We start from the raw sequence: 24,888 nt of genomic DNA, 5'->3' as shown, positions 1-24,888 counted from the left end.
CTCTCGTTGTCATGTTCATACAGGAAATCACGCATGGCCAGTGTAGAAGCCCTCATACTATTAGGGATGCCAGCTGGTATGGAAGAGAGGGCCTAAAATACATCTACATGAAGGTATTTTTCACATATATGAGGGCCTGAACTTTGATACTTGAGCCTGAAATCAGGTTTTTGCTTGAAAATCTACATCCCTGTACTAAAGCCTTATACAGCTGCAGCATGGTGTATACGCTGTTATTTTCGCATACAGATATTTTTGCCAATGAGCAGGTCACAGCCATTTTGGCGAGATGTTGTTTTCGTGATTTGACATTGAGGCTACTGTAAGTGCACTAGTAGCATTGCGCATGGTGACATTTTCGCATGTTGATGAATTTGCGGTCCAACACTGATTCGCGAAATTCACTAGAATTAAATCCTGGCAAAAACAGCAGCTTACACAGTAGTTCATGGGTTTAATGATTGTCTGGGCACTTTGCATTCGACTTGGTCACATGTATTGTGGAAAATCAGTAAAGATCTGTTCTCTTTTTTTTTTTTGACTGACCATCCGCACTACTATCAACTGTCCCCCAAGATGCGGAGACAATCGCAGGTTGGGCCATGCATGGCATCCCATGCCATTTGACATCAGAGTTGAGACATGTGCACATTTGATGAATACAACTGGGCACCCTCAATTACAGGCCCAAGGGCACTCGCGTCTCCCCTAAGTTTGTCCCCGGACCCGAGAATTATTCATGGGGACGCTGGGAAAAGTCCCCCTGAGCATCTTGCACACTATGATTTGGGAGAGAAAAGTTCCTGTGGTGCAGGAATTTAACACGAGATGTGGGACCTTGTCTGAACATGGGGTTAATCTGGCAGATTGGTGTAAGAGCACTGAACATCTGAGTCCTGTAAGATCACACCTTGAGATCAATGGCTCATCAGAGCAATCAATTGAAATCGCTTAAAGTGCAATTCCGCACTATGTTTAAGTTGACTTTAAGGAAAAAAGTGTATCAAATCAAAGAGAACAACAGAAGTTTTTTTTTTCTTTTACAACAAACATAAAGTGAGAGTAACGGCACTTAGAAGGGTTATATATTTTCAACAAAGAGACAATGACAACATATGCATGCATATTAGATAAAGCAATGCCATTGTGATTGCACAACTTTTCCTTTGATTTGTACCTAAATATGTGTTGTTGGTTTTTTTTTTCATTATCAATAGTTAGAGTTATGATTATCATCATAGATTACAAACTTTATCATTGTCATTTACATCATCAACATTGCTATTACTTTTCACTGCTTTGTACTATCATCATCACCATAATCACCGACACTATTACAACAACTATTGTCATCATGTTTTTGACGATCAGAATAAATCTGCATCACACCCTGATAAAGAGATTGTTGGCATGGCATTTTTAGTCACCATGACAATGTGATGCTACAATGTACTATCCTCAGATTAAAATCTATGAGAGGCAAAAATGAATTGTTGTCCGCACAGAACAAGAAGGTCACTGTTACCTCCATGGACTCTGCACACAATCAATGGCCTTCTAGCTCCCATTGTTGTGTATTCAGTACAATGCAACCTCCCTCCCTCTTTCTTTTCCCCCTTATATCTCTCTCTTACTTCTTTGATCCTTCCCCCTTCCACCCTCTCCCTCCCCTCCCCCTTTCTCTACCCCCTCCTTTTATCCTTCTACTTTCTTTCAAGAATTAATATATCTCATTTTGTCCGGCGAGTAATCTATTTTGGCCGGATCACTCACAGCTGCCCAGATGGTGGCTCACTTTATTGCCAGTATGCCAACCAATTTAATTACACTCAACTCCAGAAGTCTTTTTTTCCCTCCTCATTTTTATAACCTGTTGAATCCACGTCTTCAAGTTTTGTTTGGAATCCGATGATACACTTCATATCTTACAGTCAATATTGCACAATGCTTTATGACTGCCCCAGAGCCTGGATCAAATTTTTAATTTTGATGGTGATCATAGAAGAATAGAACAAAAAAAAAAGTAATGATATACACGTGGTGACGGCACACACAATGAATATTGCAAAGAAACCAGCTCAAATTATTTTCACACAAAAATTATTAGCTTTGGGGATTGAATGAAGACTAGCAAGATTGGGATATATATATTTTTGTAGCTTAATTCATGCGTCGGCAGATTTGGGGAAAGCCATATGATTTAGGCAAGATATAAACTGAGAATGAATCAATCGAGGGCAAAGTTAATTAATTTGTCTCTCACTCCACTTTCTATACATCTGACCATTTAAAATATATGTCTCTGTTCTCTCTCTCTCTCACTCCATTATGCTTCTCCTCTCCTTTCTGCCTTGATTATCTATTCTCTTTTAACACTGCTAATACCAACTTCAATCTCTTTGCACACAATGTCAATGCTATTTGGAAATGGTAGTCATTATGGGGTTAAAGGGAAATTCATCCTGATATTTTGTTGCTCTGTATGGTAATAAAAAAAAAAAAAATCTGGGAAGTTGATCAATGAAAATTTCGGAAAAAAATCCAGACACACACACAAAAAAAAAACAAGTTTTGAAATGCAGAAGTTACGGAGTAAACAAATTAAAAGCTAGTTAAAATCTAAAAAGTGAGAAAAAAACAACAACAAAGAAATCAAATGTGACAAAAATTCAATTACGCAGAAAGGAACAAAATATCATCCTAAATGCACAACTAAAACATACAGCTGTAGAACTGCTTCACATTACTAATTACAGTAGGGAATTCAAATGGAATCACACTGTATGTATGGACGATGAGACAAGAAAGAAAGACAGAGAGACAGAAAGACAGAGATAGACAGACAGACAAACATAATTATATTGATGACACGTCACAATGGTAATTCTTGCAACATGCTTTGCAAATTTTAAAAGTCTAAAAGGTTAGCCACTGTCGTCTACCTTAAACTCAGTGCTCTTTATTTGTAGCACATCTCTTGAACACCACGATAACAATTCACTAAAAGGAGTGTGGATCTCAAATAGATACACACACACACACACACACACACACACACACACACACACACACACACACACACACATTCACAATACACCTCTAGGGAACCACGCAATGTACTACATTCTGGGGCCCACTTGGGACGTGATATTTCAGTTTGAACAAAATGGAAATTAACTTTTCTCCATCTCTCCTTTTTCTTCCTTCTTACAATTTGTACATACAGCATATCATTCTACACAGCACTTAAATGTAAATCCAAAAGGGAATACTTGATGACTAGAGTGTGCATACATGCAATGTTTTGCATCTTTCAGAAAGAGTGGTTTGCGAATAAAATATAGATATATATGTAGAAACAATTTTCAGAAAACCCATCATCTGTTTTTCCTTTTCTCTAGTGGCCCATGCCTTGCATTATCAAGTATACTTGTACCTTGACAACATCGGAATAGAAGAACACAGAACAGTACATTTGGTCATTCATTCCTATCACATCAATGACATCGTAGGTTTTAAAAAGCATCTTGTGGGGGAATATTACCACTACGTAGATATGGAGAAATTGAACACAGGACCTCCCGTGTAACCTTATGCCCTCAACAAAAATACTTTTGGGGGAATTATGTACACTGTATTAATATTGCAGGCTTATTTGGGTAAACATAATGCACAGTTGAGGATTGCATACACATAATTCCATTTCATCGAGAACAAGACCTATTATTTACATGTACATTATTTATTTAAGAGCAAGTGTTCAAAAATAATAAAGACTTACTTATAAAAACTGTTCAGAATTCACTATGCCATAGTCAGACATCCTATCATTCATTTTCCCTTTTTCTCTCAGTATTCATCTGTAAGCCCTGGTTAATACATTCCACTACCATTCACTTAATAGCATTGTCCCATCTGCAAAGTTAATTACACGCTTCAGTTCCCATCCGGAGATCCAATATTGACTCAAATATTAATTATCTCCGGCTGAATCAAATTAATTGGAGGGATGTCAACGGGATACAGCTCTCGAGGTATATCTTTCTTTCTTTCTTTCTTTCTTTTTTTCCTTTTTTGGTGGGAGAAGAGAAGCACTTCACTTGTCCTTGGACGTTACATCGATCAGAACTGACCGTCCTAATGAATGTTGGCTACTGTTGAGATATTAACGGAATCTTGAATGATGGTCAGCCACGGAGGGATATTTCGCATACAAATGCAGGGAAATGTGTCCCAGATATAAAGCCCACTTTTAAATGTCATCCAATGTTATAACACCAAGACTAATGTAAAGATGGCTATTTAAGGCACCTACAACTTAAAGATCACATGTACGTTGCACATACAAAAAAAAAAATGTCTGTGTATATCTATGTCTGCTTTCACAAGAGTAGCACAAAAAAAAATGTAATTCTAAAAGTATATAGACTACAGAGAAATTGATACATGCATTTCTTTCACCTAGAAAAAAAATCAAGAAATGTTCTTCTTTGTGGCATTCCTGAGGGAGAAAAAAAAAGAAAAATGCAAACAGTCCACAATAGTGCTGCTCAACTGGTGAAACATGCAAAAGTAGGGGGTCAAATTACACTCATATTGAATCGCTGATCTGGTTACCTGTAGCTGAAAGAATTTTGTATAAAACTGTTTTTCTATATATGTCATTAGAGAGTCAAGAAATATCCTTTCTATTTAGATAACATCATTACCGGTACTCTAAACATACCTTTAAGAAACATTTGCTCTTTTGATAAGCTTTCCCTTACTGTACAAGTTTCATCCACCTGTTCAATGGAGATCTTTCGTATGCTATTGCAGCATCTATTTTGTAGAATAGGTTGTCAGCCACACTTTGGGCTGAAATAGACATTAAGCAATTTGCAAAATCTTTACTTATCTCTTTTTCTGCTGTTTAGAAGATTTTGCAAAGTTCACAGAAAGCCTTCTAGATTATTAAGCACTCTCTCTCTTTCCATCACTGAGAAATTTGCCTCATAAGAGAAAGGGCATAATGCAACACTAGCAAACCAAAGTGTCAAATACTGAATACACCAGATACTTTGTTAAAGCATAATGCTTTGTGAATCGGGACTTGAAGGACAATAAGCATACTATACACGCAAGAATGCTTTATAGCTTATTTCTATTCCACAGTTTGTACTGGTACGTTTTGGTAGCTATACAAAGCTACTTGTACGATATGCAGATAATGCCCTTTAGACTGCAATTGCCTTTTCCATCCAAATCATGTTGTGCTGTTGTAATAGGTAAAACCCACCCTTGTATCTGTTAGTTGCTATATTTTTACTGGGTTAATTGTCCCTTCTTTTTTTTTCTTTAAAGAGATGTATGTCAATCCTTTGCACATTTTGGTGGTTACTGGCAAGTTCCCAGTTTTCCCTGGTCCTTTATTCTGAGCGGATGCCCTGTTAAAGGTACTGTTTACCATGGGTAGCAGTGATTTAAAACATGTTTGAGTTATCACATTGGATACATATGTGTAGGTCAGTTGTATCACAAAACATCTTACCATATAAGAATTTTGTAATAAATAATACAACAATAATAATAATGATAATAACAATAATAATGATAATAAAATCAATAATAATAATAATAATAATGATAATAATAATAATAATAATAATAATAATAGAATTAATAATAATAATAATAATAAATCACACTTATATAGCTCAATACTGACATTTCTAAATGCAATAAATGCTAAAATATTAAGAAATAGCACTATTTTTCTCACTAAATCATAACTGTAGACAGTTTATTCTAGAAACTATTTTATTATAACTATCATTCACATTTTGTATAACCGTCATTCACATTTTGTATAACCATTTACTTAACCTTGATTATACTGATTAAAAATTGTACAGTGGTTGTTTCTATCTCTCACTCACAATTTAGAACTATTTTGAAGCACTAAGGCTGGGTTTTTGTTCCATCTGCAAATGGTAAATAATGCCTTTAAGCTTTGACACAACTGGTATTGTGCAATGTGGAACTTGGCACGCTGTCAGAGATTTGACAATTTCAGTCCCATCAGCTTTACTTCACCTGCACTGACACTGCACATGGTGCGAATAATTTACTGCGCGGACGCTGGTCGCACGTTTCACGCAGAGTTGGCGCTTGTACGGCTGACGAGGACCTGAAAGACTTGCCTGCTGACGGTTCATGCACGCTAATCTGGAAATAATGCGAGTAGGGCCTAATGCACGATTCGTTACATGTCCACTCCGGTTTCCCAAAACGGAGCCATTTGCCCGACACTTTAGATTTATTTCCTGCATGGCTGCATTAAGAAAGCTTTTAGGCAGATGGAAAGGATGGTGATTTTTCGGCCATATTTCCGATCAATCATCACCATGGGATACGCTGTGAGCAACGATTTCTGTGTTAATTGGTAATGTGCTACGTGCATGATGCCTAAAAAATGCAAAGCGAGCATATATCAAAATAGAAAAATAAGCAATCACTATAGAGTAACAGATGAAAGGTGTCTTTCCTGCGGTAACAAGACTTTGTGCGAGAGGAAAAAAAACCCTTTACTTCAATCCCAATAGTGCTAGCTAATGGATCAACTCACTCTGTAGTCAACTGTTGTCTTTATAAAGTTTTCCTAATTGTCGGGAAAAACGACAAAAATCCATCTCTTAATTGCTTTGCCATCAGTACGCCGTAAGTCTCAATCTCAGTTTAAACTGACGGCACGTTAGGTTGTGAAAGGCGGCTTTTAGTTTCTCTGCTTTGTTTTTCTTTTGAGTTACCAATGGATAAAGGGTTCTTTGGGCATTAGTTTGCAGCATTAGTGATCAGATTTTGATAAACACTAACATGTTTACTGAGTGCGCTTCATGATTTAAAGCTAAAATAAGCACATACGTGACAACTTCTCTTGCATATATATACGACCTTTCACCATGACAGTGTAAAAAAACATCCATGGTAATGAAATCTTTCAAGGGGAATTCCAGACCAGTGAAAAGCTATCCTGATACAAAAGAGCAGAATTTCATAAGGACGACAGTAAAAAATTTGATCGAAATTGGATAAAAATCAAGGAAATTATGTAATTGTGAAGATTTCCTAATCTTTACAAAACAATTCTTGGACAGCCAATTATATGAATGAGTGAGTTAATGATATCCTATCAATAATATAAAATGCATAATTGTAATTTTAGCCAAAATATCCACATACCTCCATAAATATCACTCATTGTATCATCACATCTTAAAGAAAAAAAATATGTCAGGTACTCACTAGCTTCTTTTGACGGGTCAAATCAAAATTATGACAACTAGTTCTACATGGATCATTTACATGAGAGACCACTGAACACATACTGGGCATGCTCGTCAGGATGAAATCGGACGTGTAGAACTTCTAGCGGCATCACGGTTCCGTTTGTCAGGAAAGTACTTCTGAGGTCATAAACCAGTGAAGCAGCCTCACTCGGCTATCATCTTCGCCCATCAATGAAGATGACATTTGGGCTCATCCTATGTCACGCCTCAGCGCACTCGCACATTATTTACACATGTTGCCATAGCAATATACAGCTTGTAAATGTCCCTATGGCCCATCGTTCACTGCTGCACATAATCAATCCACCAAATTCAGAATTGCTCATTTTTAGAGAGACCAAGTTTCCAGCGGTACATGGTAATTTCAATGAGAGTTAAGTTAAAAAATTACAAAGAATATTCCTGGCATTTGATATTTACATGAGTTCAGAAGAGAAGCAGGCCAATAATAACTGTAAAGCAAGGAATGTTTGCGTGCATTTTCATTTTGCAAATTTTGCGAGCGCCAAGATTTGCGAAATTAAAATGTATGCGAAAGTTCTTGTCTACACAATATGCATTGAATGCCAGTGGCAATTCTTGAGAATTTCATGCCATGAAAAAGGCCGTCGGCTCCAATCGGCGAAAATTTCATGCCGCGTATATATGTTTTACAGTAGGCTGTGAACTACAGTGAGGTCAAAGTTCATATATACACACATTGTATTATATACATTGAACGCATTGAACTATATCTACAAAATACACTCCTGTAAATCGTCTCTTTGAATATATTCAAATACAATTTATATTCTATGTGATTGAAAAACATCAATAAACATACAATATGTAGTTTGGAAATGGTTATGCCTTGCAGTCTATTTTTCCATGGCACTATTTTTTATCATATGATCATTGTCTTGTTTCACTTTTTACATTTTTTTTTCCTTATAAGGATAGGTGCAAAGTTACCCCAAATAGCTAAGAAATGACAGCCCTAATGTTCCAACACCTTTTGTTGCTCCGGCAGTGCTAATAATGGGATCCAGGCACACGGAGAGCCACATGAACAAATATTTGCAGTTAAACAAAGCATGCTGCCCTCGCGGCTGACGCCTGCCGGGCAGGTTACCATGAAAGTGTCACGTAGAGCGTGGCCCAAAATGCATCACACAGTGAAAGGTGCTAGATGGCTCTTTAGCTCATACTATTGCAATTTATTGCAGTTACCCGCCCTAGTTTATTACTTCTTGGTCACTGTGGGCACAGCTAGCGTTGACACAGAAAAAAAAAGTCTATTTTTGGCAGTTTGCTCCTTAGGAATGCTTGTGTAACAAGAAAGTAAAGTATACCTGCAAACAATGGCAGAAAAGGGTGCTTAAATCCACCAAGCTAGAATCATCCAAAATACATAGATTTTATTTTCTTTATATGTGTGTATGTGCATATACATGAAACTACTGATTTCACATTACTGAAATCTAGCAAAGAGGCTTTTTCATACCATAAGAAGGATATGAACAAAAAAAAATACATTGGTAAAGTGAATGTGGTAAAGATGCTGCTAAATAAACAATGGTGTGTTTTAATCACATATACAGAATGTGCTCTACAGACATATCTAATCCATAATATGTGACGGTGCACCTCAAAACGAACATAAAGTCGCACACACTGATTTTGCGTGAGGACTGAAAATAAGTGAAATGGGTCAACCTAGCCGAACTTGACTTTTTCATATTTTCTGAAAGAGCGAGTCTTCTTTTACATTATGCTAAAATTTGGTATCATAAAACGGGCAGGAAAATGTGTTTTTTGTAGCAGTTTATCTCGAACATTTTTGGTAGAATAGTGTGATTAGGTGTGTCTTTAGAATCCCTTTTTCATTTCTGAAAAACCTTGTCCACACTCTTCACTTTCAACTCTAATAACTTTTGAAAGGATAGTGCTACTGCTTTGAAAGTTGGCATTGATTATGGTCAGAATGTGTTAATGAGGCGTGCTTAATTTTAGTTTAATCTGATAATCCCTTCATTGTCGTTACTCTAGTGGTTTACTTCCTCTTTTTTGTCCCATTCATCGCACAGCCAGCACGGTTTGGTAAAGATTAAGCGCTTGAATAGACACTGTACTTCAGAGCCTCTTTTCTCAGTTCACACGTTTCCTGAGTTTGTGCTTTCTTTCCAATATTTAGACAGGTTAGGAGAGTCCCTTTGATTTGAGTTATACATCATTTTAAAGCTTAAAGTCTTCTCTTTCAGAATATGGTCTTAACTAAAAATTCATGTCTGGCGACTTTTTGTTTCTTTTGAGGTGCACAGTCACATATAATCTAAATCCATAATCTAAGTCCTTAATATATTGTAGTCACTTCACATGTGTTCATAATTCCAATTCATTCCAGTCTAGTAAGTCTGTACACTGTATTTAATACAAGTGTTATGTAGAATATAACATGGGCTAGACAAGCAAATGCCAAGTAGCCTTCAACCTAACAGGGGTTGTTTGATTCATCTCTGTACAGTTGTTTTGAATGCCTCTGACAGTGTGCCAATTCCACCTTTACACAGAGTGATGGGCAGCCTTGTTTACTGCATGCAACTCTTTCTCATTCTGGGCATGATTGGAAATGGGAGGAATCTAAATGATTGAGGAATGTTTTCTTTTGTCAAAAAAGAGAAAAAAAGAATTGATATACGAAGATGCTTGTCTTTCTTTTTCAAAATAAACCCGGCACTGTAGGATTAAAGGAGACCTCCGGATGATTTTCAGATTTATTTCATTTGAACAACTATAAATTAGTTATACTGACGACAGAGTTTCAGAATTTGTGATGATTTGGATGAAGAATAAGAATATTTTCAAAATTTAGAACAAATTGCAATGAACAAGGATGATGACATGGCAGAGTCACCATAAGAATGCATGAGTTGGGGCTCAAGGAAACAGAACAAAAGAAGAAGGCATGCATAGATTTTGCACAGGTGAACTTGCAAGCAAGCGGTATTGTAATGGAATTACACTGCTACATTTCTGAAATATGTGAACCTCCTATGTCATCATCCTTGTTCAGTGTAATTTGTTTAAGGTTTTTCAAAGTATTGTTTCTCTGCTAAAGAACCACAGTAAATTCCACAAATCTGTACATGGAGTTGTCGATTTATATACTACATGATGTGACATTATGAAAATCGTCTGGAATGTCCCTTTAAGATATCGGCACCAGAGTATAGTAACAACTTGCTGTATGCATTCAAGGTAAAGTGAGTGGGGGAGAGAGAGAGAGAGAGAGAGAGAGTGTGTGTGTGTGTGTGTGTGTGTGTGTGTGTGTGTGCACATATGTGTCGTTGAAAGCGGGCATTCAGATTATTTAGCCATATTGTACATTACTGTGAACTGTTAATCATATTTGTGGGTGCACTTTGTTGCATTTCTTCTTCTTTTTCCCTTTCACATAAAATAACATGCACACAAATACCCTGTTTCATCTTTATAAAATGTGCAACTTCCATGAACACAGAAAAAAAACCACACATTTGCAATTGGATTCCTAAACATAAATAGACATACAAGAAGGCCTACATGTAGATCAACCTGCAAAAACAAGTACACTGTATCATGCCCATGCTTTCATAGCTACCTGTGTCACACATTTTGTAAGTTTTAATACATCTAGTTCACTTGTGAGCACACACTTACAAAAGGTTGTATGAGCTCCCGCGGAGTAAGAGGTCTGTGACTAATTCACACACTCTACGTCTTCGTAGGGACTTCGACTGATATTCCCCTGCTGGCACAGCGTGAGAATTGCGTTGTGCATTCCCTGGCTTGCCCTAATTAAATCCAAATAATCAAACGGGGTCAGGACGGCGACCGCATCAGCGGGATAAAACAAGAAGTTGCGCCGCAATGAACAAGCACCGTCATTATCGTAGCGGTATAGATGCAGATTTGAGTATATATGGAGCATGAACTTGCGACAGAAGAAGCGAAAGAAGGTATGCTGCCCCCGCGCCCCGCTGCAATTCCGACTCCTCTCATTGAGTTGCCCAAATCCAGGTCGGTGACCTCCAAGGTGCTTGACCTTTCCAAGCTGGCATGAAAACTGGACCGGTCACCTCTTTTTGGCCGGATTTGAGGGGCTTGTTTTTTATCCCAACCTATAACAACATATTTTTGTTGTTGATGTTGTTGCTTGGCAGAATTTCTAGTTTGGTACTTGTTTGTTGAAATTTATCTATTTATTGCTGAAGCAGACATTTTTTTTTTTCTTTTTGAAGAAGAAGAAGAATTGTGTGTGTGTGAAGAATTGTGCTGCAGGAACAGATGCACTCTCTGAAGCTGTTCATAAATTCAGCTACTATAACTTCCTGGGCAACCTTGCTTTCCCAAGTTATGGAATTACATTGAAGGTAGTGAAGCATTTCACACAACATGCTCGTAAATCAAGCTACCAGTCAAACCTAATTGAATCCACTTCTTTCTAATAATAAAAGCATCTTTTTCATAACCCAGTACGATGAAGTCTAACTACATTCACCTTCCACTAACTCTTTTGGTTCAGATTATACTCTTGCTATTAAATGCTTTTTCATACCTGAATGATATCTTGAATTTTAAAAGGCGGGCTTGATTTACAATAAGTATCATGGCCTTCAAAGTGATATTAGTATCAACTCGATTTCTAATCCCATCCCAACTGAGTGACAGTTTCGGCTGAAGCTTGAAGGTACATGATGACATCAAGTTTATCATATTGTACTTACATACATATGTTTCATAGATATGCAAATGTACAAGACTCTTTTCATCTTTTCCTTCTCTGTCTATTCAATTCAGCTGCATTGCAGCTGGCTGGTATATCACATATAGGAATTGTTGATACATGTCTTTCATTTTCCGACATTTTCCAGTGTATTTTCAATGCAAGCCGTAATATTAAAACCATAAAATTACGTCACATTCACATTATCACTCCTCTGTCAAAACTGCTATTAGGGCATCTGCTATATAGTGCGAAGCATGTGGTTACTTGTTCTCATTTTATTATATTTGAGAAGAATCTTCTGTACCCCTGGGTATTGATAGTCATTGTTTTATCATTTATTCTTTAGTTTGGTCTTTAGTTAATTGTACCCGTGCTCCTCATCCTGTTCTTTTAAACTAGGCTTTTTGTTGGGACCTACACTCAACAAGTTATGCTTTTTAGTAGGTTCCATTGTAGTTTCTCTATAGCATTCTTTTACTTTGATTGAAATGACACATCGTCTGCTATGTACTATGTTTGCATTTTTGTTTGGGGGGGGGGTATATATCCAAGCTGGACATTCTGTATGATTATATTTTTTATATTTTATGTATTTTCCATTGAAAAATACGAAAATAAAATTGATATTGAAAAAAAATTCAGTCCTGTACTTTGGCATCCTTATATAAATACTAATATATAAAGGCAGTGCGGGTCAAAGTATGTGTAATTCTGCTTAACAGTTTTCAAGGCTGTGGACAAAAATGGAGAGATGAAAAAACACAACAGCCAAAAATACATTTGCACAAACATCCAGACAATGTTTGAGTCAAACAGACTTCCGGTTGCTGTTGCAACATGACTAAAAGTACGGAAATGATATAAAGAGAATGTGGTTATTACTTCCAGCTGAAAAGGCATGGGGGTTTACACAATCTTGACAATGAGTGACTGCAATGTACGTTCACAAAGAAAAGCCCCCCTCCCCCCCCCCCCCCCCCCACCATGCAAATCACTATAACAAACCACAAACAGAGCACAAAACCAGATATAGCTACAACGTAAGAGAATCAATGTGAATGCACTCTTAGCTGAATGAAACTAAAAAACACAGATCAACTCCCACGTGTAATGATTATTGACAGTGTACTGCATCGTCCTAAGAAGGAACATATACCTCAATAGCCACGAACGGAGGAAGCAATGTTGATGCCAACAAACTTTTTATTTGTCTTCTTTTTGCAAAGTCTAGGTTAAGAGTCACTTGACAAGTATAATGGGGAAAAAGAGGAAAACAAATTACAGAGAGCTCTTCAGGCAAAGATAGTACTTATGAGACCATTTAGCCCACTTTGCAAATTTCCTCCAGATTTTGTGTATGATTAAGATGGACCCAGAGAACTCTTCCCAAGGTACTAGAACATTATATCTCAACTGGCCGCATGATAGAAGTGCACTGCCCACGGGTTTTTCCAACCTCAGTTGAGGGAAAACAGTGAAGGCAAGAATGGAAATGTCAAGTTGACTTCCTACATGGACATTAGGTTAACATCTACCTAAGACAAGCATTGTTGGGGCAGTACATGCCCGTAAGATTTAACGGGAACACTCAACCATCTTGACATGTTTTTAAAGCAAGTTTGTTCGTCTGTTTCATTTCCATCTGAGAAGATGGCTGGATAGCCCGTATTCAGCTGCAATAGCTAGTCTTCCATGGGGTCCAGTTGGATATAAAGCGGGACCACCTCACCGGGTTAAACACCCTGCTCTTTGTGATGAATAAATGAAGCGGGATCTTCTACATGCATGAGCTGTATCTCTCTCACACATGGGACCTCCATTTTATTTCCTAGCCAAGGGACAGAGTGTTTTTGCCTCTTACTAGAGGGGATGGTATGATTACACACAATATTGCTAAGTAGGACCAGGGAATTGAATCAGGGTCCTTTGGATTGTGAAGCAGACACGTTACCAACTGAGGTAACTCACAGTCAAATTGACTAAGAGGAGCATTCATTAAAACATTAAACAGAAGTAATCCTGCACGGTATATGATGTTAATGTGGATCGATTGTTCTCTTGGGCCATTGATTTAAAGACAAACAAAACGCCTTTCGTGCTTGCTTTCAGCCAAATAAGAGTACAATTTATCTAGATTTGCGTACATGAACAATATAACATCAGCATTTTGATTAAGTACATGCAATTCACTAATCATAAATCTCAATCACAGACACTGTCCCAGTATTACCCAGCTAAGACTGTGATAAGACCTTCCTTACCAAGTGTGATTTTTGGCATAAGTGCATTAAAAAGTATAATGCAAAAGAGGGAGAATTTGTTGCTGTTGTTGTTTTTTTATTGTATTGCATGAATGAGCACCAATTTAGCGGAGCACATCAGTAAAGTTTGAAGTGATTTGGACTGGATTTTCAAAAGTTATGAATTTCTTAAAATGTAATTGATCTCTGTGTCATCATCACCAGATGGGAAGGCTACAAGAATACGTATGGCATCACAATGGTACAACTCTGATAAAAAAAGTGTGAAGAGCATCTGACAAAATGTCATTCTTTACAGAAAACTGCACATTTCCTTGACCTGTTAACGACATGTTCATGTTAATACAGTATCATTCCCCCATCTTCTGAAGGAGGCAACTCAAGTACTTTTTCATTATGCTTGAAAAATGAAAATACATGAATTTTGTGTATATTGTTCCGCTCCTATGACGTCATGAACTGTCATAGCCTTCTCATCCAGAAATGGCAGCAGGATGAACAGATCACCTCAATTTTCCTTTAACTTTACTGTTGTGTTCCACTTATGCTTGAAAAATGAAAATACATGAATTTTGTGTATATTGTTCCGCTCCTATGACGTCATGAACTGTCATAGCCTTCTCATCCAGAAATGGCAGCAGGATGAACAGATCACCTCAATTTTCCTTTAACTTTACTGTTGTGTTCCACTTATATTTCTGCATGCACTAAAATCTAAATATATATTTGGAGAAAATTCCCGTTTAAGCATGATTTTACCATTGCTTTCAGTATATCTGCAATGGTTATCAACTACATGTTACACAATTTTGTTAATTCAAGTAATATCCTCATGATGCCAGAATGCTGGCCATAACTGACAATGAAGTTTGTGGACAAACTGTGCCACTGTGCTTAAACTCATGTTTGGTGTCCACAAAATTTAATCTGGCATCCTTGTGTAAACAGTACGCTGCAAGCGATGTGTACCGTTTTTCACGCAGGTGTTCATATAAATGTTGAGTAGGACAGCCAAATCGACTCACAAATAGCAACAAAGACGTGTCCATCGAGACAGATAACACATTGAAGTAAACTTGTGAAAAGCTACAGAAGGGGAGGGAGGGTAAATCCAATTTGGAGTTCCCCCGTGCGTGTTCCCTTGCCAGAGACTCCACTCGTGTTGATGAACTCACATTCAGAAGAAGCAGGTAACAGGTATTATCAAAGTGTGCCCCATTGGCCCATCCAGCACCCTGAATCTGGAGTAATCTCATTTAGCTCCCCCCAGCATTCTCAAAACACCTGTTTCATTTTCTCATACATTTCATGTCTTCGAGACCTTAATAAAGGAGAGTCAATGGGGGGGGGAGGCAAAAAGCAAGAATTTTGGATATGAAATGGATGAAAAGAAAAAAAAACGATTGCAAGTTCTAAGAGTGCACAAAGTATGAGAAATCTTTGAATGGGAAATAAAGTACAGCATGATAAAATGGTTACCACTAGATATTGCATACAGAAGAGAATACTCAACCTGGCTTCAAAAATAGTCAAGCGACTGTTTTACTTGAATAAAACCATTCACACTACGATAAAAGGCTGACATAGAATACAATTACGAATAAACAATAAAATTCACGACTGTCTTCCCATCCGTTTTCCATCACTGCATTCATATAGAGTAAATGGAACATTTATTATACCTTCGAGACTGCACCAAATGAAAACATGGCAAAAGCTCCATGCTGTATTACATACCCCAAGTGCTCAGCACTTTGTCGCATGAATCTCTCCACACAACGGTACTGTCTGTGGCAACGAAATTGCTCACATGGACGATGGGAGGGGGGGAGAAAAAAAAATCAAGATAAATCGGTGCATTTTAGACAGGTGATAAAGCATTTCCATGGGGAGAGAAAAACAGGAAGTTGCGCACATTAAACACAAATGTGCCGCACTGCTGTATGCATTTAAATTGATACGTGACGCTTTCTTATCCCTCCCAGAGGCAACGATATCAAGTTTCCATCAAACTGTCTGAACTCCATATCAATTCACACTTTGGCTTCAAAAGTACACGGCTGCCGTCAGCAGGCAGAAAATACAGCTCTGTTCATTGACAAAGAAAATTGAACGGACTGAGGGAGCGAGAAAGACAGATGCAATTGGAGAAAAAAGTTAGAGAGAGATAGAGAGAGTAAAAATTGAAGAGGGCGATAAAAAAAGTAGGTAGGAAAAAAAAGAGGGAAAGCGGGAGAGATAGAAAAGATGGAAGAGAAAGAGAGAAAGAGAGCTAGAAAAGAGAAAGGAAAACTGCTCAAGATGAATATACAGTACATGCATACAGTGTATATGAGAATATACAAAATTTGAAAAATCAGTAAAACATAGAATAATGAAAAAGAAAGATAAAGGCAAAGAAAAAAGAGCCAAAAGAAAAAACACCCCAAAAATGCCAATCAGATGCGAGGGAGTTAAAAAAAAAATAAGCCAGATGAAAAAACAAAAACAAAAACAAAAACAAGGAATAGCCAAACAGTCAGACCATCCAGAACAGAACAATAGAATACTGCATACTCCAAACATTTCATGAGGTTTTTCTTTTCATAAATTTTGTGAGTCAGGTGCTATTCGCAAATTTAAAGACATGAAAAAAATAATGCCTCTAGTCCCAATGTGAATGTAATGTGCACTCATACATTTCTTCATTCTGTACTATATTCCATGATTTCAAATTTAACCACTCACAAAACTTTTGGAAAGTCCCGATTTACAACGAACTAAACTCACTACATATATGGCATATACAGCCCCTATTCTTCTACAGTGGATGTTTGTTTGTGTTTCTATGATGGCTGTTCTTTCACATCCCCCCCCCCCATGCTTTGATATTTCTCATAATTGCTTTAACAGCTGAATGCTTGCCACACATCATCAGAAAAGTCTTCATGCAAGATAATTAGTCTATTGCACTTAGTCAATTTCTAACATAATTTTTCCCCTATTCTTTTCTTTGTCTTCATTTTGTGACTGCTGCCGGCCATTTAACGGACACTTAAACATCTTAACAACTCTGGAACACAGCTGCTACCCTTTCATGCGCTGCAAAGTGGCAAGCTTTCAAGAAGGTGTGGAGGGATCCTCCTTACCCCCCCCCCCCCCCCCCCCCCCCCCCACTTGCCCCTCCTATTAGCCATTGCAGAGAACTGTGTATATCTGGGTCCTGGCATGTCAATGACCTCGTGCTGTAACCTCGCCGAGGGCGCTCTCCCAGGTAAGCAGGTGCTTCTATCTCAAGTCCCTCCCCCTCCCCCTCCCCCATCTCCTTCACTCCTTTCTATTCTATCTCTACCAATGCTCAAAAAAAGAAACACTGTAAGCTGTTATTTCTGAGAGGGTTTAATTTTTACAAATTTTGCGAATCACTGCTAGACCGTGAATTTGACAAGACATGAAAATGTCACTATACACTAGGCTAATATTGGATTTACGATAGCCTTGGTGTCCAATCATGAAAATAACATCTCGCTAAAATGTGCATGATCTCCTCATTCGCGAAAATATCTGTAAGTGAAAATAACAGCTTATACAGTACACATGTTTACTAGGGAGGGGTCTGATTTAATGCTGGAGATAGAAGCAAATTCCACTAAACTTCATTCTTTTTTTAAAGTACACATTCTCTCGACTTATGGTTAATATCATTCCCCCGCCTTCTGGGAGAAGCAAATCAAATGCTCTGTGAGAAAAGTGAAAATACTTTTCTTTTCTTTACCGTTACTTTATTTGTTCCACGCATGTGACATCACATGCTGCAGTAGTCTTTCTCATCCAGAAATAGCAGCATTAAAACTTTAAAAATTCATAACTTTTGAAGGCATTGCCTGATTTTCCTCAAACTTTCACTGAAGCATTCCACTGATATTGCTGCCTTCTCCAAATCCTTCCATGTATATTGTATATTTTAAGGCAAACTTGCACTAAACAGAGACTCCAACCCCAAGCACCTTCTGATCTGGAGATTCTCCCGCCCGAAACCCCTAGCAAACGGGAGACTCCAAGTTGATGTGTGCAAAGTTCCTAGGATTCTAGATGTTCTCTGGTGCTATCTAAGGCTTATTTTTTCAACATACGATAGAAATAAGTAAGAAATCCTTTCCACCGGGAGACACAGAGCCAGAGCGGGAGAAATCAAATCTCAAACGGGAGAACGGGAGATTGTGCAAAAATGGGCTTTCGGCGGGAGATCTCCCGTCGAAAACGGGAGAGTTGGAGTCTCTGACTAAATGAGATAGATGAGGGCCAAGACATATAGTGCTTTATACATAATGCTATTGAAATTCTCTGACATACTGGAAGCCAGTGCAGATCATAGAGTATTAAAGGGGTCTCACATGTGTGACTGGGAGGGGGGTGCTGCAAATGAGTTTGTAGCATGTATTTTGTACACTTTGTTATTACACACTATATCTGAGATTCAACGTAATACATGTAATCCCATTTCACAAAGATTTTCTCTCATTGGTTACTCATTGGAAGCGAAGTCTATCGCTTCCGGCCACCCATCAAAGTGTATTGACTTGAAGTCCAATGGACACGACTTGTGTTGGTTGACTATGAGGTCGGTGTCGAACATGTCGGGCGGTGATCCGATGAGGCAAGATTGTCTGCCGAGGATCATGTCTGACACTCACCTGATACTCGACCAACCAAGTCGGATTTATCAGACTGCCATCCGATACACTTGTGTGGGTGAACGGAAGCAACAATTTGTCCTTACCTTCTGATGGGTGACCAATATGAAAAAATCTCTGTGGAATGGGGGTATTAATTATATGTTTCCACAGTTTGCTCAATTTTCTTTAGTTGGATGGAATTGAATTGTCATGAATTCATTGTCCATTTTAATTTTTACAATTTCTCTCAGATCTACAATATAAGATATTATAGAAAGAGCTTAAAAAACAGCCAGCAGGTTATGAACTCATACAAGGAAGATAAATTATACAAATTTAAGTCAACCAACAGGAGTCATGTGGAGTACTGCAGTTATTTACTCTCTTATTCTCCTGGTAAGAATGGAGGAATGTGATTGCAATTGTTAATTTCTCACTCACCACCTTCCAGGTTGAAGTCTTGATCACCGAACTCGCGAACACCGTCGGCAGCTTGGTGCCCTCTCCGCCAAATGCGCAAGAAGGACTCCCTAATTGCCAGAGTCTGCAACAAACAAACAAACACAAGAGCAGTTTGATTGATCATACGCCATTAATGTGCAGTAATGGGTACACTTTTGCTTTCTCTGTGGCTGCTTTGTTTGCTTCTACTTTTTTTTTTGAGGGGGGGGGGGCATTTTTGTCTTTAACTTTGAATGCTCTCGGGTTTATTTATTCTTGAAAAATGCATAAAATGTGGACAAAAGTTCACATGACATGTAGGTCCCTGGAGTATAGAAGGGTCCCCGGCAATGCTAGGGTAAAACATGAAAAAATAAACAAATAAAAAAGACCAGCATTTGCACTGAAGTACCTACCCTGGGTGAATAAGACCGTATGCACAATTTGTTGTTATAATGACTACAAATGTATATGGAAATAAGGTTTTAAACAACACAACTGAAAATGGTGAAGCTGTACTTCTTCTGAGTTCAATCATACTGAACAGGCATGAAAAAAAAATATACACATGTATAACTCAAATGAAGCATATACCAAGAAGTAAAGTCTTTACTGACATACAAATCAGCTACTACAAATATCTGTATACCTATGAGATATGTTCATATGTATGTATGAACATGAAAAGACCAGCATCTCTTGGTGGAGATGAGAATTGGGCTTTTAACTTTTTGTGAGATACCAAGAAAACACTTATGATATAGTACAGAGCATACCATTTCAAAAAGAATTGAAAGTTTATTTGATGTAGATCGGGTTTGGAATGACTGAAACATCCAAAAACAAAGTAAAGCAAAGCGATCGTAATAAAGTGTTGGTCCCACACTTTATTAGAATTGCTCTTTCTTGGATATCTCAGCCATTTCAAAACCAATTTTCATCAAATGAACATTGAATTCCTCATAGAATCATGTGCTCTTTCATATTTCAATAAGAGGTCTCTCATTATTTCACCAAAAAATGTTAGAAACCTGGAATTAGGTCTCAACCAAAACTGTACGATCCCTTTAAACAATTCACTACACAGACACTGTCACATTGTATCACTGCACATAGTTTAATTGTATACTAGTACATGTACATGTAATAATACCCAGTAATTCTGACTATGGGGATATTGCATAATTTGATAATCGATAACATTTAGTATAGATCTTTTAAACTACGACTTCGCTTTTGACAGAAAAAACAAAGATGAGATGGGAAGTGAAATGTACTCTTCTGTTTCATAACTGCTAGTTAGTGATAGCATGTGGGATGATGCATGATACTGTAAACGTCAATATTTTCGCGCGATTAATTTTTCGCGCTGTATGAGCGGCTCGAAAACATATTCGCGGGTTCTTAAATTCGCGCTCCACAGCGGGTTAATACACAGTCTCTGTTTTCATCCAGCGATGCCAGCGTACGATAAGCGACGTAGCGAGCGGCGCGAGTGCGAGTACAAGCGCTCAACTACGTAGTACATGTGTATTTATGTACTGTAGTACTAGTACTGTAGTCGCGGGAATGTAGCACACCAATCGGCCATGGGCTCGGTGCGTGCGTTGCGTGCGATGATACTGCTGTATATGCGTAAACATGTCTGTACTACGTAGCAGTATCATCGACGAATTGCACACAATTCAGGCCGTTCAAAATGTGCATAGAAAATTGCGAAGATATATTCGCGCGTTTTTGAATTCGCGCTAGGCGAACGTAGCGCAAAATCCGCGAAAATTAATGTACCGCGAAAATTTCCACGTTTACAGTAGGCCATTCTTTCAATTTATATTTGTGGTTCTCATTCATTCTGATTTGGGCTTGATGTGGCAATCTGGGTAGCCACCTCAATGCTTGCAGTGCTTCCTTAGAGTGCCCTGTAGCAGTCTCCAGACCTAGAATCTGATCATTAGAAAGATGAACAAATGATAGTGCACTAGCGAAGAGGCAAATTCCACCAATGCCATGCCTACACTTTATCTACAGAACCTGCTTAGTCCTTCTTCCAACAGCTACTACTGGGGCAAACATCAAGTGATACCTTATCATAGTAACTTTTTACATGCAGATATGCTCTAGCATGAGCAATACTTAAAGGTGCATAGTTCCGGTAGTGTACAGGGTGCTGTTGATGATACTGGCAATTACCATCAGCATTGATACGAAGATTACCAAAGTTGAGCTGTCATAAAGAGTAAAGTGCGTAGGTGTTGCTAAGTAACATTGCCTTCGTTGTCTTCTCTGCGCATCGCGCAGTCTCGTAGTAATGCCAGGGTGCGTGCATATGTGCTTGTTATTATGACATCATAAAAGAAGTTTGCTAAAGCTGTCATCCCCCTCAGCCGAATCATGAGTCGAACTGTGATCCGACCACTGACTACAGTGAATCGGACTTCTTCGGACTAGGGGAAGTGGGCCACAGCGTAATTAAGCGCTAAAGAGGAGTCGATAGCGTAGGTCTCTATAGGAAACTTGCGCCGTGCGCCCACGTACGCATTTGACTAAAACGCCGGGACCATGCACCTTTAAAGTATCATGCTTTGATTAAAACAAGATGAAAAACAAAACTTATCCACAAATGCCAATTGCATGTACATATTCAAGTTTGATAGTTCTGTCACAGTTGCACACTTTTTAATCTTTTTTTTAAACAGAAGAAAACAATCAAGAAGAGACTAAAAAGTAATAAAACTCAATTCCACCAATGAAAAAAATGGCTGTCGCTAGGAAGAAGTCACAGCATCAGTCGACGTTTGCAAATATAGTGCACCACGACACTTTTCGATACAGTCATACGACAAATAAACATAGTCTCCATCACACTTTCAATTGGAGGAAAATACACGAAAAACAAAACTTCGCTTGTTTTTTTCCGTCTCATCTCCTCTGAACAGCAGGCCATTAACCTTTCGTATTACGTTCTGCAACCCGAGAGAATTGTGAAATATGCTCATATTGACTATGACGCATGTCATGTTATTTTCATGCCCAACCAGAGATCTAACTTCCAGAACAAATGACGATTTAATCAGATTAGAGCCAGTCGTGGCGACAGGAAAATAAAGAGAACAAGAGAACAAACACAAGTAGCTTGTCGTGATATTCAGAGAAAAGCCCCCAAGGAAAAGATGGGGATGGATGACTGTAATTTATCAGGGATAGAAAAGTAGTGATGCAAGACTTGAAATAAAAGAGAAAGATATTGAGGTGGTTGCTTCTCTTGTTCTTCTCTCTCGTCAGTCGAGGAAATTTTCTGATTGATGACAAGTCATGTGACAATTATTAGCTCTTTGACTGAGCAAACATGGCCTGAACGAAATTGCAGCGAGGGCTGCCAGCCATGTCTTGTCGCAGCCTATGAGAGATTAAACGAGACTCCTGAAATCTCCTGATCCGATGCCCATGACAGTCCGGCGTTGATTCGCATCATTGTGCTTTGTGAAGTTTAACTTCCCAGGAATTATACTAAACGCCACATGACCATATTTCATATGATTCAAATGTAAATCATAATTCAACTTTAACTTGTGTATATTTTCAATATATTATTTTTTTTCTATTCGTTGTCGTTACATCTCTATAACTTGAAGTCTTGTCGAGACAGTGATATGCAACAGCAATCATGCAAAAATATTGGAATTTTCATATATAGATATCATTCTATCAAGCATGCAATGATACAAATTCAGAAGCATGTCAGTGGAGTATGCAATCTCTTAATGTGTGATACTATCTCATTTCTCAGACAAATTAAAACTTAACTAAATCTGACGAATAATAGAAAGTTGAATGCACATTCAGATGTTTTTAGTGAAGTAGCTGTAAAGAAATATAACAAAGAGTTCCTTTTTACAAAACTGCAGCTGAGTTGCATAAATTGCCAGGTCTACCACTAAGAATCATCTTTGATAACAAATTAATTTCCCGCGTTATCTAGACACATTGAAATGTTATGAAAAAACAAACAAACAACAACCTAGAAAGAAGTCGCCTCGAAACATACCGTTAGATTGCAAAAATATTTGTGACACAAGGCAGTGCACCTCCTCACAAAAACTCCTTTCAATCAATTTACATTTGATCTGTTGTCGCTTTTTCTGATAAGTCTCTGTTTTCTTCAGAGAGCAGTCGAGTTTGGAATGGACGTCAGCACAGAAGGATCCTCGGCAGTAACCATGGCTGAGATTTCCTTGCACGTCATACTTCAAGACATGGTTGCAGCAGAGCAAAGCTGCAACATTGCGTGTGATGTGTCCAAATGCATGACGTGTCATGTAAGTCCCACCAAATTATGGAGGGTCAGACTAACGGAGACGTCATACATCTTTAGCCAATACGTCATCATATATATGTTTAAAGTAGCAAATATGGGGAGAAAAAAAAATAAACAAAGTCTTTTACATGATGATGGAGAGTTGCTATCATCTAGCAAGTTCTTGGACTGTCAACCTACTTGTCTCTAGCAATAAAATCAAAGAAGCACAAACTACCATGAAGATAGGCGGAACTTCTCTTTTTTTCTAAAGTGAAAATATTGACGTGTTGACTCAATGAAACTTTTAGCAGTTGTTTGTATACCAACTAATTTGTATAGGATTGTATCAGATAGGCGTCTGGTTACTGTAAAACACGATATTTTCGCGGCATGACATTTACGCGTACTGGAGCAGACGGTCTTTTTCGCGGCATGAAATTTTCATGAGTTGCCTCTATCATTCGATGCGCATAGTGTAGACAAGAACTTTCACATGTATTTTAATTTTGCGAATCTTGGCTCTCGTGAAATTTGTGAAATTAACCCGTTCCACACTGAATTCTGAAATGCCCATAGACTTAATACACAGGCTAACAGGTTCCCGTACGGAACGGGTTAAAATGCACGTGAACATTCCTCATTTTACAGTAATCAACTGTTTACAATTTCATATAAAACCAGTTTACATAAGTGATTATTATGGCTTCTTCTGGAATTGCTCAAAAACTGCCCAATGTGAAAACTTGAAAAAAAAATAGAATTGCTACAAGCCCTGACGTTTAGAGGCTGTCATCCACATCAAGTGAATTGCTTATTGATAACAGTCTCCTCCACCTGTATACTTACAGATTTGTAATGAAATATATGTATTATTCACATGATTATATATTTGTAATGAGAACTCTTTACGTTTCCATAACTTGTGAATATGTTTCATATTGTCATACATTTTTTTTCTTTTATACAAATGGAGAAATAAAACTTATTGAAACTGAAAACTTGATTTTCTATGTTAAGAGTGAGTTCAGTTAAATTCAATGTGTGTGAACTACAAAGATATACAGAGGGACTTGAGTTTTGGTGGTTATGAAAGCACAGTATTGGATGGGTCAAAAAACGGATGTTCTGAGTCACTCACTCCAGCCAGCACCAATGAATA

At 38.0% G+C, this 24,888-nt stretch overlaps 1 protein-coding gene across 1 annotated transcript in view; it reads right to left on the bottom strand.

Moving 5' to 3' along the window:
* Positions 1–24,888, bottom strand: part of LOC139725154 (sarcospan-like) — a 246,651-nt gene that overhangs the window by 179,301 nt on the left and 42,462 nt on the right. Inside the window, exon 2 of the mRNA XM_071636242.1 lies at positions 19,433–19,535. The gene's annotated coding sequence lies outside the window, so the exon portion shown is untranslated. The remainder of the gene's footprint in view (positions 1–19,432; positions 19,536–24,888) is intronic.

Source organism: Diadema antillarum, unplaced genomic scaffold (genome assembly GCF_040938485.1).
Source record: "Diadema antillarum isolate AM-2024a unplaced genomic scaffold, OU_Dant_1.0 seq00000017_RagTag, whole genome shotgun sequence".
NCBI classification, from domain to species: Eukaryota; Metazoa; Echinodermata; class Echinoidea; order Diadematoida; family Diadematidae; genus Diadema; species Diadema antillarum.
Note: the sequence above shows the minus strand (reverse complement) of the source record. Positions and strands in the feature narration are given on the sequence as shown.